The sequence below is a fragment of the Scyliorhinus canicula genome, chromosome 16 (assembly GCF_902713615.1).
Source record: "Scyliorhinus canicula chromosome 16, sScyCan1.1, whole genome shotgun sequence".
Taxonomy (NCBI): domain Eukaryota; kingdom Metazoa; phylum Chordata; class Chondrichthyes; order Carcharhiniformes; family Scyliorhinidae; genus Scyliorhinus; species Scyliorhinus canicula.
Window position 1 is genome coordinate 124,369,396 of NC_052161.1, and position 13,642 is coordinate 124,383,037.

General features: G+C 43.9%; 1 protein-coding gene across 15 annotated transcripts in view; it reads left to right on the forward strand.

The window, feature by feature from the left end:
* Positions 1-13,642, forward strand: part of kcnab2a (potassium voltage-gated channel, shaker-related subfamily, beta member 2 a) — a 307,091-nt gene that overhangs the window by 23,115 nt on the left and 270,334 nt on the right. For 6 of the 15 annotated variants that reach the window (XM_038773828.1, XM_038773843.1, XM_038773839.1 and 3 more), the window contains one exon: positions 7,409-7,494. The exons of 6 other annotated variants lie outside the window; for them this stretch is intronic. The gene's annotated coding sequence lies outside the window, so the exon portion shown is untranslated. Of the gene's footprint in view, positions 1-7,246; positions 7,495-13,642 lie in introns of those variants that run through there. 3 more of the 15 variants (XM_038773832.1, XM_038773835.1, XM_038773831.1) reach the window with 2 other exon arrangements.

A 13,642-nucleotide genomic window follows, 5' to 3' on the forward strand; every position in this document is an offset into this window, starting at 1 on the left:
AGCAGGTGAAATTGCACCTTCGTCTTGTATGTGAGATGCTGGGAAATAACAATTGAAGCATTATTACAAGTACATTACAAGCTGAGAAAGCAAGATTGGTCCATTAGTCTGAGGTTGGAGAATGCATGCTGAAAATAGAAAAGACAAAGTTTCATGAGTATCATTAATAAATTAAATATTAATTCAGTATTAATTTAAACACTAGAAGTCCATTTGGACTGAGAATCCCAGGCATTCAAACATTTTGGTGAGTGGACCACCAACCAAAGTAGTTTTCGATGTCTTAACATTTTGAAAGTGTCAGTTTCAAAGTCTGAAACACATTTTTTCAAAAATCCATTTATGGGCTACGTGTGTCACTGGTTGGGCCAGGATTTATTGCCCATTCCTAATTTCCCTTGAACTGAGTAGCCTGTTTCAGTGGACATTTGAGAGTCAACTACATGGCTGTGGATCTGGAGTCCCATCTAGGCCAGACAAGGCAAGAATAACAGATTTCCTTTAGTATAGGGCATTAGTGAACCAGATAGGTTTTTACGACAATCAACAATGGGTTTATGACAATCATTAGACTTCAGCCAGTATTTTTAATTGAATTCAGGTTTAACCATTTGTCATGGTGGGATTCGAACCCAAGTTGCCAGAGCATTACCCTGGTCTCTGGATTACTAGTCCAGTGACAGAAAAATGATAGGCAGAGAAACTGGGCTAGATTCAAACAGGGCTGTAATAACTCTCAGGAGACCCAGGACGATTCCCTGATTGATCTCCCTGTGGGACTCGTGGACTATAAAGGAACACCTGAACAACCTAGAGGAAGTCCATCATCGATTCTCAGAACTAGGTGTTCTCCTGAAGAGAGGCCAGGTGTGTCTTTCAGATAAAAGAAGTTATGTACCTGGAATACCAGGGTTCACAAAGCCGGGTTGCATCCAGCAAAAGATAAAGCCTGAGCCAGCAAGCACGCCCCAACGGCCGAGAACATGACAGAGCGAAGGACATTTCGAGGGCTCGTTAAATATTAAAAAATTTTTTTTTTTAAAGAGTACCCATTTATTTATTTTTTCCAATTAAGGGGCAATTTTAGCATGGCCAATCCATTTAACCTGCACATCTTTGGGTTGTGGGGATGAAACCCACCACTGGTGGAAATTTGCAAACTCCACATGGACAGTGACCCAGGGCTGGGATTGAACCCTGGTCCTCAGTGCTGTAGGAAGCAGTGCTAACCACTGCGCCACCATGCTGCCCTGGGCTCGTTAATTATTATGTAAAATTTATTCCGAATCTGGCAACCACACTGCATTGGCTCCTAAAGAAGCACCAAAATGGGCATGGGAGGTGCCACAAGAAGAGGCACCAGAGTAAAGCGGCGGCTAATGACTCATTATGACCCGTTTAAACCACTGATCCTCATGTGCGAAGCCTCCCCATATGGCATTGGGGTAGTGTCTCATCGGTGGGACGATAGAACAGAGTGGCCAATTGCCTATGCATCGAGAAACTTGGCTGACAAAGAGCCGTTACGCTCTAATTGAAAAGGAAGGACTGGCCGTGATCTTTACAGGCAAAAAGTGTCACCAGTACGTCTATGGACATCGTTTCTCAAGAATGGACTATGGTTCCTTACACAGCCTTTTCAAAGAAGATAAAATGATACCGCCAATAGCTTCAGCCAGGATTCAGCGATGAATGTTGCTGTTGGCGGCATAAGAGTATACTTTGAGTACCATCCAGGCGCACTGATTGCCCATGTGGTTGTTGTGTGGCATTAAATTTATCTATCACAGCCTCACAAATTCAAACATGGACTCAAAAAGATCCCACGTTGGCAAAACTGCACCACGTTGTCCAACATGGGGACTATAAAGGAAACGTCCAAAAGAACTGTGAGCATTCGCAGGAAAGCAACAGGAATTCAGTGTAGAGGATGGCATCCTCCTGTGGGTAGCCTGCATGGTCGCCCTGTGGGAAGGCCAGAAAATTATTTTGCAGGATCTTCACAGTGGTCATCTGGGGGTTTCCGAAATAAAAATGCTTGCCAGGAATTACGTAAAGTGGCTGGGCTCGATGGCGATATTGAGAGGATGGTGCAGCTTACCAAGAACAGCAGAAGCTCCCACCATCAGCCTTACTCCACCCATGGGAGCGGCTTGGGTGCGTTTGCATGCTCACTTTACTGGGTCTTTCCTGGTCTAAATGTTTCTGCCGCTGATGATCGATGTCAGCTCAAAACGGAATATATACCCGATGCCTTCCATCACTTCACGAGTCACAATAGAGGAGCTATGCCAATCATTCAGCACTCATGGTATTCCAGAGCTACAAGTCCCCGATAAAGGTACCCCTTTCACAAAGAGAAGAATTTCAGATGATTTTGCAATCGAATGGGGTGAGGCACATTCACAAACTATGGGGTCAGTTGAAATAAAACTGGCACATTTAAAATTTTATTATCGGACCGACGACTCCGGAACTGTCTAAACTTGACATTTCCCAACCTTGGTGGGAAGGTGGAAAAGAAACGAGACCACCAGAAGAGGTATCAGGACAACGGGAAGCCGAACAGAGGATTCAAACCAGGGACGCAGTATACGGCCAGAATTTTGGAGACTGTGCCTGGTGGATACCGGGGACCATAGTGGAGAAGACAGGACCAATCTCATATGGTCAAAACCAGAGAGCCGACTAGGCAATAACGTGGACCACCTCAAAAGGCAAGGAGCCTGCACCAGAGATAACCTAGCCAGATAATTCAGTCCCTTGTCCCCATGCCTACCGTCTGTTAACCAAGGGGTACAGCTCTCCAGTGACTCAGGTCAGCATGGGATGGAAGACTCATATCAGATACGGGTACAGAATCCGTACGGTCAGAGACAACAGGACTCTTTCGCCATTCGGTGTAAAAACAACAGGTGTTGGAAGCTCAACCACGGGCAAAGCGGCGAAAGAAACCTCGACTGCATTCAGCGACAGAGGGACCTTTGAACCTTGGTGGGGAGGGATTTAACAACCCTCGCAAGACCCATGGGGTCGGCCTGATTGATCTCACTGTGGGACTTGTGGAATACGAGCTCCCCCACTAATGGGCGGAGGCCGATCAGCTGGAGATCATAGAATCAACCCTTAAAAACCGGCCCTAATTGGGACCTGCATGATTGGTAGTCTCAGTTGGGACCGATGTGCTGTATGCTGCATTGAGGCCTTTTCTTTTGGCTGAAAATAAATTACCATTTTAATTCGCCTTCTCTCCTGAGTTCTCCTGAGGTTTTATAAATGCCACAGTGAAAAATAGTGGAAAAAAGATAAGTAATGTTAAAAAGGTGAGCCGTAAGGCTTTGTACCTTTGCAATAAATTGGATGAATTAATCGCGCAAATAGATGTAAACGACCATGATTTAGTCGTGTTTACGGAGACATGGCTGCAGAGTGACCAGGGATGAGAATTGAACATTCAGGGATATTTGGTATTTAGGAAAGACAGACAAAAAGGTGGTAGAGTGGCATTGCTGGTTAAAGAGGAGATTCTCGCAATAGGGAGGACAAGATATTAACTCTGATAATGTCGATTCTGTATGACAAAAAAAGTTAGTGTGGATTGTATATAGAACCCTAATTGGTAGTGGTGATGTGGGGAATGACATTAAACAAGACATTAGAGGCACATGTAATAAAGGAACATCTGGGCAGCACGGTGGCACAGTGATTAGCATTGTTGCCTACGGCGCTGAGGACCCGGGTTCGAATCCCGGCCGTGGGTCACTGTCCGTGTGGAGTTTGCACATTCTCCCCGTGTCTGCGTGGGTTTCGCCCCCACAACCCAAAGATGTGCAGGGTAGGTGGATTGGCCACACTAAATTGCCCCTTAATTGGAAAAAATAATTGGGCACGCTAAATTTATAAAAAAAAAATAAAGGAACATCTGTAATTATGTATGACTTTAATTTGCATATGGATTGGGGAAATCAAATTAATCACAATACCATAGAAAAGGAATTCCTGGAGTTTACGGGATGATTTTCTGGATCGATACGTTGAGGAACCAACTAGAGAACAGGCCATCCTACACTGGGTATTGTGTAATGAAAAAGGAATAATTGGCAATCTAGTTGAACAAGGCCCCTTGGCGATGAGCAACTATAATATGAAAGAATTCTTCATCAAGATGGAGAGTGATGTAATTGATTCTGAGACTAGGGTCCTGAATCTAAATAAAGGATACTGTAATGGCATGAGGCACAGGTTGGCTATGATGGATTGGGGAATGGTACGTAAAGTGAAGACTGTGGATAGGCAATGGTAAACATTCAAAGAATGCATGGGTGAACTGCAATAATTGTTCATTCCTGCCTGGCGCAAAAATAAAGCGGGAAAGATGGCCAAACCATGGCGTACAAATTTAGAGAGTATTAAAGATAAAGATCCAAAATTGGCCATAAAAAAACAGCAGACCTAAAGATTGGGAGCAGTATTCAGCAAAGGAGGACAAAGGGATTGATTAAGAAGAGGAAAATCGAGTAAGAGTAAGTTTGTGGGGAGCATATAAACTGACTTAAAAGTCTCTATAGGCATTTGAAGAGAAAAAGATTGGTGAAGACAAATGTAGGTCACTTGCAGTTAGAAACAGGGGAACAAACAAATAGCTAACCAACTAAATACCTCCTTTTGGTCCTGTCTTCACAAAGGAGGACACCAAAAACATACCAGAAATGTTGGGGAACACAGGGTTTAGTGGAGGGAGGATCTGAAGGAAATCAATATTGGTGGGGAAATGGTGTTGGGAAAACTGATGGGATTTAAGGCCTGATAATTTACATTTCAGAGTAATTAAGGAAGTGATCCTAGAAATAATGGATGCATTGGTGGTTAGCTTAGACCAGTCAGCCTGATGTCGACAGTGGGAAAAATGCTAGAGGCTACTATAAAAGATTAAATTGCAGAGCACTTGGAAAACAGTGGCAGGATCGGACAGAGTCAGCTTGGATTTACAAAAGGAAAATCATGCTTCACGAATCTACTGGAATTATTTGAGGACCTAACTAGTAGAGTTGATGAAAGGGACGTGGTTTATTTGGACTTTCAGAAGGCTCTCGACAAGATCCCACATAAGAGATGATTGTGTAAAATTAAAGCGCATGGATTTGTGGGATAGTGTATTGACATGGATTGCAAACTGGTTGGCAGACAGGAAAGAAAGCGTAGGAATAAACGGCTCTTTTCCCAATGGCTGGTAGTGACTAGTGGGATACTGCAGTAATCAGTGCTATAATGCCAGCTATTCACAAATATTAATGATTTAGGTGGGGGAACTAAATGTAACTTCTTCAGATTTGCAGATGACAGAGTTGGGTGGGAGGGTGAGCAGTGAAGAGGATGCAGAGATGCTTCAGTGTGATTTTGACAAGTTGAGTGAGTGAGCGGGCAAATGCATGGCAGATGTAGCAGAATGTGGGCGAATCTGAGGTTATCCATTTTGGTAGCAAAAATCGGAAGGCAGATTATTATCTGAATGGCTACAGATTGAAAGAGGGGAATGTGCAATGAGCCCCCGATGTCCTTGTGCACTAGTCGCTGACGGTAAGCGTGCAGATACAGCAGGTGGTAAAGAAGGCAAATGCTACTTTGGCCTTCATAGCGAGAAGATTCAAGTACAGGAGCTGGGATGTCTTATTCCAATTATACAGGACCTTGGTGAGGCTAAACCAGGAATATCATGCGCAGTTTTGACCTCCTTATCTGAGGAAGGATGTTCTTGCTATAGAGGGAGTGCAGTGAAAGTTAACCAAACAGATTCCTGGGATGACCGGACTGAAGAGAGATTGAGTTGGTTAGGATTGTATTCACTGGAGTTCAGAAGAATAGGGGGCAATCTCATAGAAACCTATAAAATTTTGACAGGACTAGATGGGGTAGATGCAAAAAGGGTGCTTCTGATGGTAGGGGTGTCCAGAACCAGGAGTCACAGTCTGAGGATACACGGTAGACCATTTAGGACCGAGGTGAGGAGGAATTTCTTCACCCAGCGAATTGTGAGCCTGTGGAATTCGCTATCACAGAAAGCAGTACTCTGTTTTAAAGAAATGGTTAGTTAGATACAGCACTTGGGGTGAAGGGGATTAAAGGGTATTTTGTGTGTGTGTTGTGTGTTGTGTGTTGTGTTGTGTGTGTGTATCTGCCTTCCTGTTTTTGCTACCAAAGTGGATAACCTCACATTCAGGATGAACGTAATCACATTTCACTTGTGCTTGTGTATATACTTGTTGCTGTGTATGTTAGCATTAGTGCAAACATTACTAAGAAGGTGCTATCTTTAATCTAAAATTATTCATTGTACTGCGATCTAGCCAAATCAGCTAGATGCGTTTTTTTTAGTTCACTGCTAGTGGTGAGATAGCTTCATTTCTGCTCATCATTTGCCCTATTTGGCCTCCTATATTAATATAGAATCATAGATCATCAGTGCAGATGGGGGCCATTTGGCCCATCGGGACCGCACCGGCCCTGAGACGAACCTATCCCCGTAACCCCACCTAACCTTTTGGAAACTAAGGGGCAAGTTAGCATGGCCAATCCACCTAACTTGCACATCTTTGGTCACTGATGTTTTAAATAATTGTTATCACACTGCTGTCATGCTTGCTCTAGGTATTTGTGCTGAAAAACAGGTGGGCAGAGAACTCAAATGTATACTGTGTACAGCATGGTGCAAAGGTTTTCTAATTGTGGTCATAGTGCCTAATGAACAATAATAAGCAGATATATAGCTCAGGAGACCACGATTATAAGGCAAAGCTGAGTTGGCTTGAGTGAACTACAGTTCATAACAATTGTGGTCAATGAGGCTGTTTTACAATTGATGTGTTGTATTTTAATACATCTGAATGTCAGGTAGGCAGAGAAGTAATTGCACCCTTTTCAAAAATTCAATTCAAAATCTAATGAATAAACAAGTTTGCCTGTAAGGGAACATACAGATTGTTCAGATCAGTGGTTGGTGTGGGAGGTAGAGGGGGGAGGGGAGGAATAACATCAGCACAGGTGTACCTTCTTGCAGATTTAAACTTGCCAAGTCAGGATTCAGATGTAGTGTCAATTGCTTTACTGCAGTAAAAGCATTTTTTTTTAACCATGATCTGCTAAATGGATTTTGTTTGACCAGTGATACTTAAGTGATCAGCTGATTTTTTTTCGCGCTGGGCATGGAACCTGTGTAACACTTGTCTGTCCTCCCTCACTGCTGACTGCTAGACTATGCAGAGGAGGCTGTGCTCTGCTTCCTACTAGTCTATCTCGCCCCCCCATTTTTATCCTTTCTCTTTCCCTCCCTTCTCTTTGACTCTGACTGTAGCTGTCTTTATCTCTCTTTTCCTTTTTCCTAAACTACAGACATCTGCTGTGTTTTTTTTAGATTTCTTTTCTCTCTTCACACCTTTGCAGCAGGAACCTTCTCAACAGCAATCGACCAGCAGGTTGTGTGGCGAAGAAGGGGTTAAGGTAAAGATGTGTTTAATAAGGAGTTTATTCTGCCTTGCTTTTAAAGCTTATTTTTAAGCAGGTCTTGCTTTGAGAATATTCTGAATAACAGATGCATTGCAGCATGAGCTCTGCCGAGGGAATGCATGTTCCCTTTTTTTTTGCTGCATAGCCAGGCATTCATGTATATTACAGCAGAGGCAGTGCCACCACTCTAGGTCTGTCAATGGAATGTTCCGTTATGTGGTGCCACATTAAAATGCATTTTATTTTGTCATAGTTATGTGATGGTAGATTTTGAAGATTTTGCTCCAGTGATAATCCTTAACTGTTATTTCAGCATTTAGCATATGATGGTTTAAGGAATAAAACAAACATATGTTTATTTCATTCGTATGCACAGAAAGCGCATACTTGCATAATTTGGCAAAATTGTTTTGATAGAAGGTCCTTATCCCTGCTGTTCTATCGTAAAATATCATTGCAAAGACTCTGATTTGCCTGGTGGATAATTTGTCCCCTCTGAGAGCATCTCCTGTTGCATGTTATAATGGGTAACCATAGGTATACAATTGTTTGTATGTCCTCTGTGCTTATAGGATCTTAAATTTTAATAGAAATATAATGGCTTCATTTTTTTTGGTTTCTTTGTAACCGTTTCCGAATTGATGGACTTTGACTCTATATGCTGTAGCTTCAATTTCAAGGCCAGTCAATTTACCAGATGGACATGTTTACTGAGCAGCAGGGACTCTTCCTCCTTGTATCATTGCTCCTCCATAGTGAAATGTTCTGCAATCACAACTTTTTCAGTCCATTAAGGGGTTAAAATGTTGAACAAGTGCTAAATCTCCAGTGTAGGTTGTGAACAAATTGTCCCTGCCCCCTAACTTTGTTTAAAAAAACATAAATTTAGTTTACCCAATTATATATATATTTTTGCCAATTAAGGGGCAATTCAGCATAGCCAATCCACCTAACCTGCACATCTTTGGGTTGTGGGGGTGAAACCCACGCAGACATGGGGAGAATGTGCAAACTCCACACGGACAGTGACCCAGGGCCGGGATTCAAATCCGGGTCCTCAGCGCCGCAGTCCCAGTGTTATCCACTGTGCTACATGCCCCTCCCCCAACTTTGTTAACATTTTAGACAATATTGTGATAAATACAGAATAATCTTATAGGGACCCAAGTTTGTATGAATTTTCTTTCTGAGAAGGATCAATTCATGAAAGGGGGTGAGGTGGTGGCGTAGTGGTATTGTCACTGGACTAGTAATCCAGAGACCCAGGTAATCTGGGACCCGGATTTGAAACCCATCATGGCAGGTGGTGGAATTTGAACTCAATAAAATATCTGGAATTAAAAGTCTAATGATGACCGTGGAACCATTGTTGATTGTCGTAAAAAAAATCTGGTATCTGATTTACTAATGTCCTTTAGGGAAGGAAATCTGCCATCCTTACCTGGTCTGGCCTACATGTGACTCCAGATCTGAAGTGCCCTCTGAAATGCCCCAGCAACCTACTCAGTTGTATTCAACCACTACAAAAACAGAAAAAAGAAATGAAACCGGACGGACTACTCGGCATTGAACCAGGCACTGGAAATGACAATGGCAAACTCAGCCCTGCTGACCCTGCAAAATCCTCCTTATTAACATCTGGGGGCTTGTGCCAAAGTTGGGAGAGTTGAGCAACAGCCTGACGTAGTCATCCTCACAGAATCATACTTTTCAGACAATCTCCCAGACAGCACTATTGCCATTCCTGAGTATGACCTGTTTCACCTGCAGGACAGACAAACCAGAAGTGGCGGCACAATGGTATACAGTCAGGAGGAACTTTCCCTGGGAGTCCTCAACATTGACTCTGGACCCCATGAAGGCTCGTGGCTTCAGGTTAAACATGGGCCAGGAAACCTCCTGCTGATTACCGTGTACCGGCCACTATCAGCTGATGAATCCGTACTCCTTCATGTTGAACATCACTTGGAGGAAGCACTGAGGGTGGGAGATTTCAATGTCCATCACCAAGAGTGGCTTGTTTTACCATCACAGACCGAGCTGTCCGGGTCCCAAGGATATAGCTGCTAGACTGGGATTGCAGCAGGTGGTGAGGGAACCAACAAGAGGGAAAAACATACTTGACCTCATCCTCACCAATCTGCCTGCTGCAGATGCATCTGTCCATGATGGTGTTGGTAGAAGTGGCCACCACACAGTCCTTGTTTAGACAAAGTCCCGTCTTCACATTGACGATACCCTCCATTGTGTTCTAGAGAGAGAAAGAAATACAGCATAGAACAGGCCCTTCGGCCCACGATGTTGTGCCGAACTTTTATCCTAGGTTAATCATAGAATTTTGGCCACTAAGGGCAATTTATCATGGCCAATCCACCCAACCTGCACATCTTTGGACTGTGGGAGGAAACCGGAGCACCCGGAGGAAACCCACGCACACACGGGGAGGATGTGCAGACTCCACACAGACAGTAACCCAAGTCGAAATCGAACTTGGGACCCTGGAGCTGTGAAGCAATTGTGCTATCCACAATGCTACTGTGCTGCCCTTAAGAAGAAATTAATCTACACTCCATTATTCTACCCTAATCCATGTACCTATCCAATAGCCGCTTGAAGATCCCTAACGTTTCCGACTCAACTACTTCCACAGGCAGTGCATTCCATGCCCCCACTACTCTCTGGGTAAAGAACCTACCTCTGACATCCCCCCCTATATCTTCCACCATTTATCTTAAATTTATGTCCCCTTGTAATGGTGTGTTCCACCCGCGGAAAAAGTCTCTGACTACTCTATCTATTCCCCTGATCATCTTATAAACCTCTATCAAGTCGGCCCTCATCCTTCTCCGTTCTAATGAGTAAAGGCCTAGCACCCTCAACCTTTCCTCGTAAGACCTACTCTCTATTCCAGGCAACATCCTGGTAAATCTCCTTTGCACCTTTTCCAAAGCTTCTACATCCTTCCTAAAATGAGGTGACCAGAACTGCACACAGTACTCCAAATGTGGCCTGACCAAGGTTCTGTACAGCTGCATCATCACCTCACGACTTTTAAATTCAATCCCTCTGCTAATGAACGCTAGCACACCATAGGCCTTCTTCACAGCTCTATCCACTCGAGTGGCAACTGTCAAAGATAGTGTTGTGTGGCACTATCACCGTGCTAAATGGGATGGACTTCGAACAGATCTAGCAATTCAAGACTTGGCATCCATGAGGTGCTGTGGCCATCAGCAGTAGCAGAATTGTATTCAATCACAATCTGGCCCAGCATATCCCACACTCTACTATTAACACCAAGCCAGGGGATCAACCATGGTTCAATGAGGAGTGCAGGAGAGCATGATTGGAGCAACATAAGGCATACTGAAAAATGAGGTGTCAACCTGATGAAGCTCCAACACAGGGCTACTTGTGTGCCAAACAGCATAAGCAGCAAGTAATAGACCGAGCTAAGCAATTCCACAACCAACACATCAAATCCAAGCTCTACAGTCCTGCCACATCCAGCCGTGAATAGTGATGACTATTAAACAACTCACTGGAGGAGGAGGCTCCACAGATATCTCCATCCTCAATGATGGGAGGAACCCAGCACAAATGTGCAAAAAACATGGCTGAGGCATTCGCAACGATCTTCAGCTGGGGGGGGGGATGGAAGGGAAGGGAAGAGAGAACTCTTCTCTGGTTGGAGTCATACCTGGCACAAAGAAAGATGTTTGTGGTGGTTTGAGGTTAATCATCTCAGCTCCAGGACATCACTGCAGGAGTTCCTCAGGTTAGTGTCCTAGGCACAACCACCTTCAGCTGCCTCATCAATGGCCTCCCCTCCACTATAAAGTGATAAGTGGGGATGTTTTGTTCAGCACCATTTGCGACTCCTCAGATAATGAAGCAGTCCATGTCCAAATGGAGCAAGTCCTGGACAATATCCAGGCTTAGGCTGACAAGTGGCAAGTTACATATTCACCACATAAGTGCTAAACAATGATCATCTTCTACAAGAGAGGACCTAACCATTGCCCCTTGACATTCAATGGCACTACCATTGCTGAATCCCCCACACAGTCAACATCCTGGGTGGGGGGGTTTACATTGATCAGAAAGTGAATTGGACTAGCCACTTTAAAACTGTGGCTAGCCCCCCCCCCCCCCCCCCCCCCCCCACCCCGGTTCCTTAGCACCTTCCGAACCCCCGACCCTTACCATCTAGAAGGACAAGAGCAGCAGACACCTGGGAACCCCACCACCTGGAGGATCCCCACAAGTCACTCATCACCCTGACTTGGAAAAATATCGCACTCCTTCGCTGTCGCTGGGACAAAATCCTGGAACTCCCTCCCTAACAGCACAGTGGGTGTACCTACATCCGAAGAACTGCAGTGGTTCAAGAAGGCAACTCTCTACCACCTTCTGAAGGGCAACTAGGGATGGGCAATAAATGCTGGCCTAACCAGCGATGTCCAAATCCTGTAAATGAATTTAAAGAAAAATCATGCATTACATGCTTACCTTTTTAAATAAATGTTTTTATAGTTGTATTCTGAGAAAATAGTCCCAATAAATGTGACCTCCCTTTCTACTGTATCCAGATGGCTACCATCTTGAAGATCACCTACCTGGAATTGAATGCAAAATTAAAGTACTATGTCAGTCTAGAGTATAATACGGTTTTACCATTACCACTTACAAAAAGTTGAATTATTGCTGTAGGAGAGTAAGTGCAGCAAATAGAAAAACTTGCAATTGTCCATTGGGATGTCCTTGGGGCATTTCAACACTCCAAAGTGCTTTACAATGAATGAATTACTTAATGCAGTCATTTTTGTTATGTAGGCAAATGTAGGCGGCAATTTGGTGAATTATTCCACAATCTGAATGACAGCTCATATGTTCTTAATTTTTGGAGTTCCGTAGAAGAGTCATATTGAACTCTAAAATACTAACTCTGTTTCTCTTGTTTTTAAAATTTAGAGTACCCAATTCATTTTTTTTTCAATTGAGGGGCAATTTAGCGTGGCTAATTTACCTACTCTGCACATCTTTTGGGTTGTGGGGGCGAAACCCACGCAAACACGGGGAGAATGTGCAAACTCCACACAGACAGTGACCCAGAGCCGGGATCGAACCTGGGACCTCGGCGCAGTGAGGCAACAAGGCTAATCCACTGCACCACCGTGCTGCCCAACTCTGTTTCTTTCTTCACAGATGCTGCCACACCTGCTGGGTTTTCCCAACACTTTCTGTTTTTTGGTTCTATTGGTTCAGAAAGAAGGTTAGCCAGAGCACGAGAAAATTCCCTGTAATTGTGTAGATTCAGCCTTGCATAAATGTCCATCCAAATGACATTGGGTTAAATCAGATAGCCCCTGAAAAAGGGCTTGGGGAACAGGATGTGTGATTACCCTGCTCCAATTAATTGCAGTGAAGGTAGCACATTGACTTGTGCTTGTTTAAGTGAATTTAATGTATAGCCAGCACTAACTGCATATGTTGATTAGTTTCACACATCAGGGGACCCAGAATACTAAGCTGCTCGTGCCACTTAAAGCTAGTCTGTACCTCTTAAAAGTGGAGGTGCATTGTGGTTGGAGCAGCTGCTGGCAATCATGTAAGAAGTGAATCTGACCCGGAAATGGTGATGAATGGCACAACATGGAAGATGTTTTTTGATGTGCACTGGAGGCCATGGTGGAGGAGGTGGAAAATAGGAGAGGTGTGGTATCAATATGACTTCCAGCTATCTGGTGAAAAAGTAGAGGGAGCTGATTTCCATGCAAGTCAATGTCAGGAATAAAGCACTGAGAATCTAGATGTAGTGCACAAGGATTTGTGACCTCACCTGAAGGATTTGCGACCTCATCTTCTAATGGCACATCTTGTGAACTGTATCAGTAGCATCAGGCACTATTTAAATCACCACCACCACCCCACTCCTGATTGCCAATCACTTGCATACCAGCAACCTTCAAAAATCAAGCTTTGTACCTAATATTTATGTCTTTCAGATCACCCTTTAACACTTGGGGACTATTGCAAGCCATGTACCCACATCTCGCAGGATGCAGTTATTTAAAATATGACGGCCACGTCAACCAAGCAGATTGCAAGGCATACACATTCAACTTTCTTCTCATTCCCC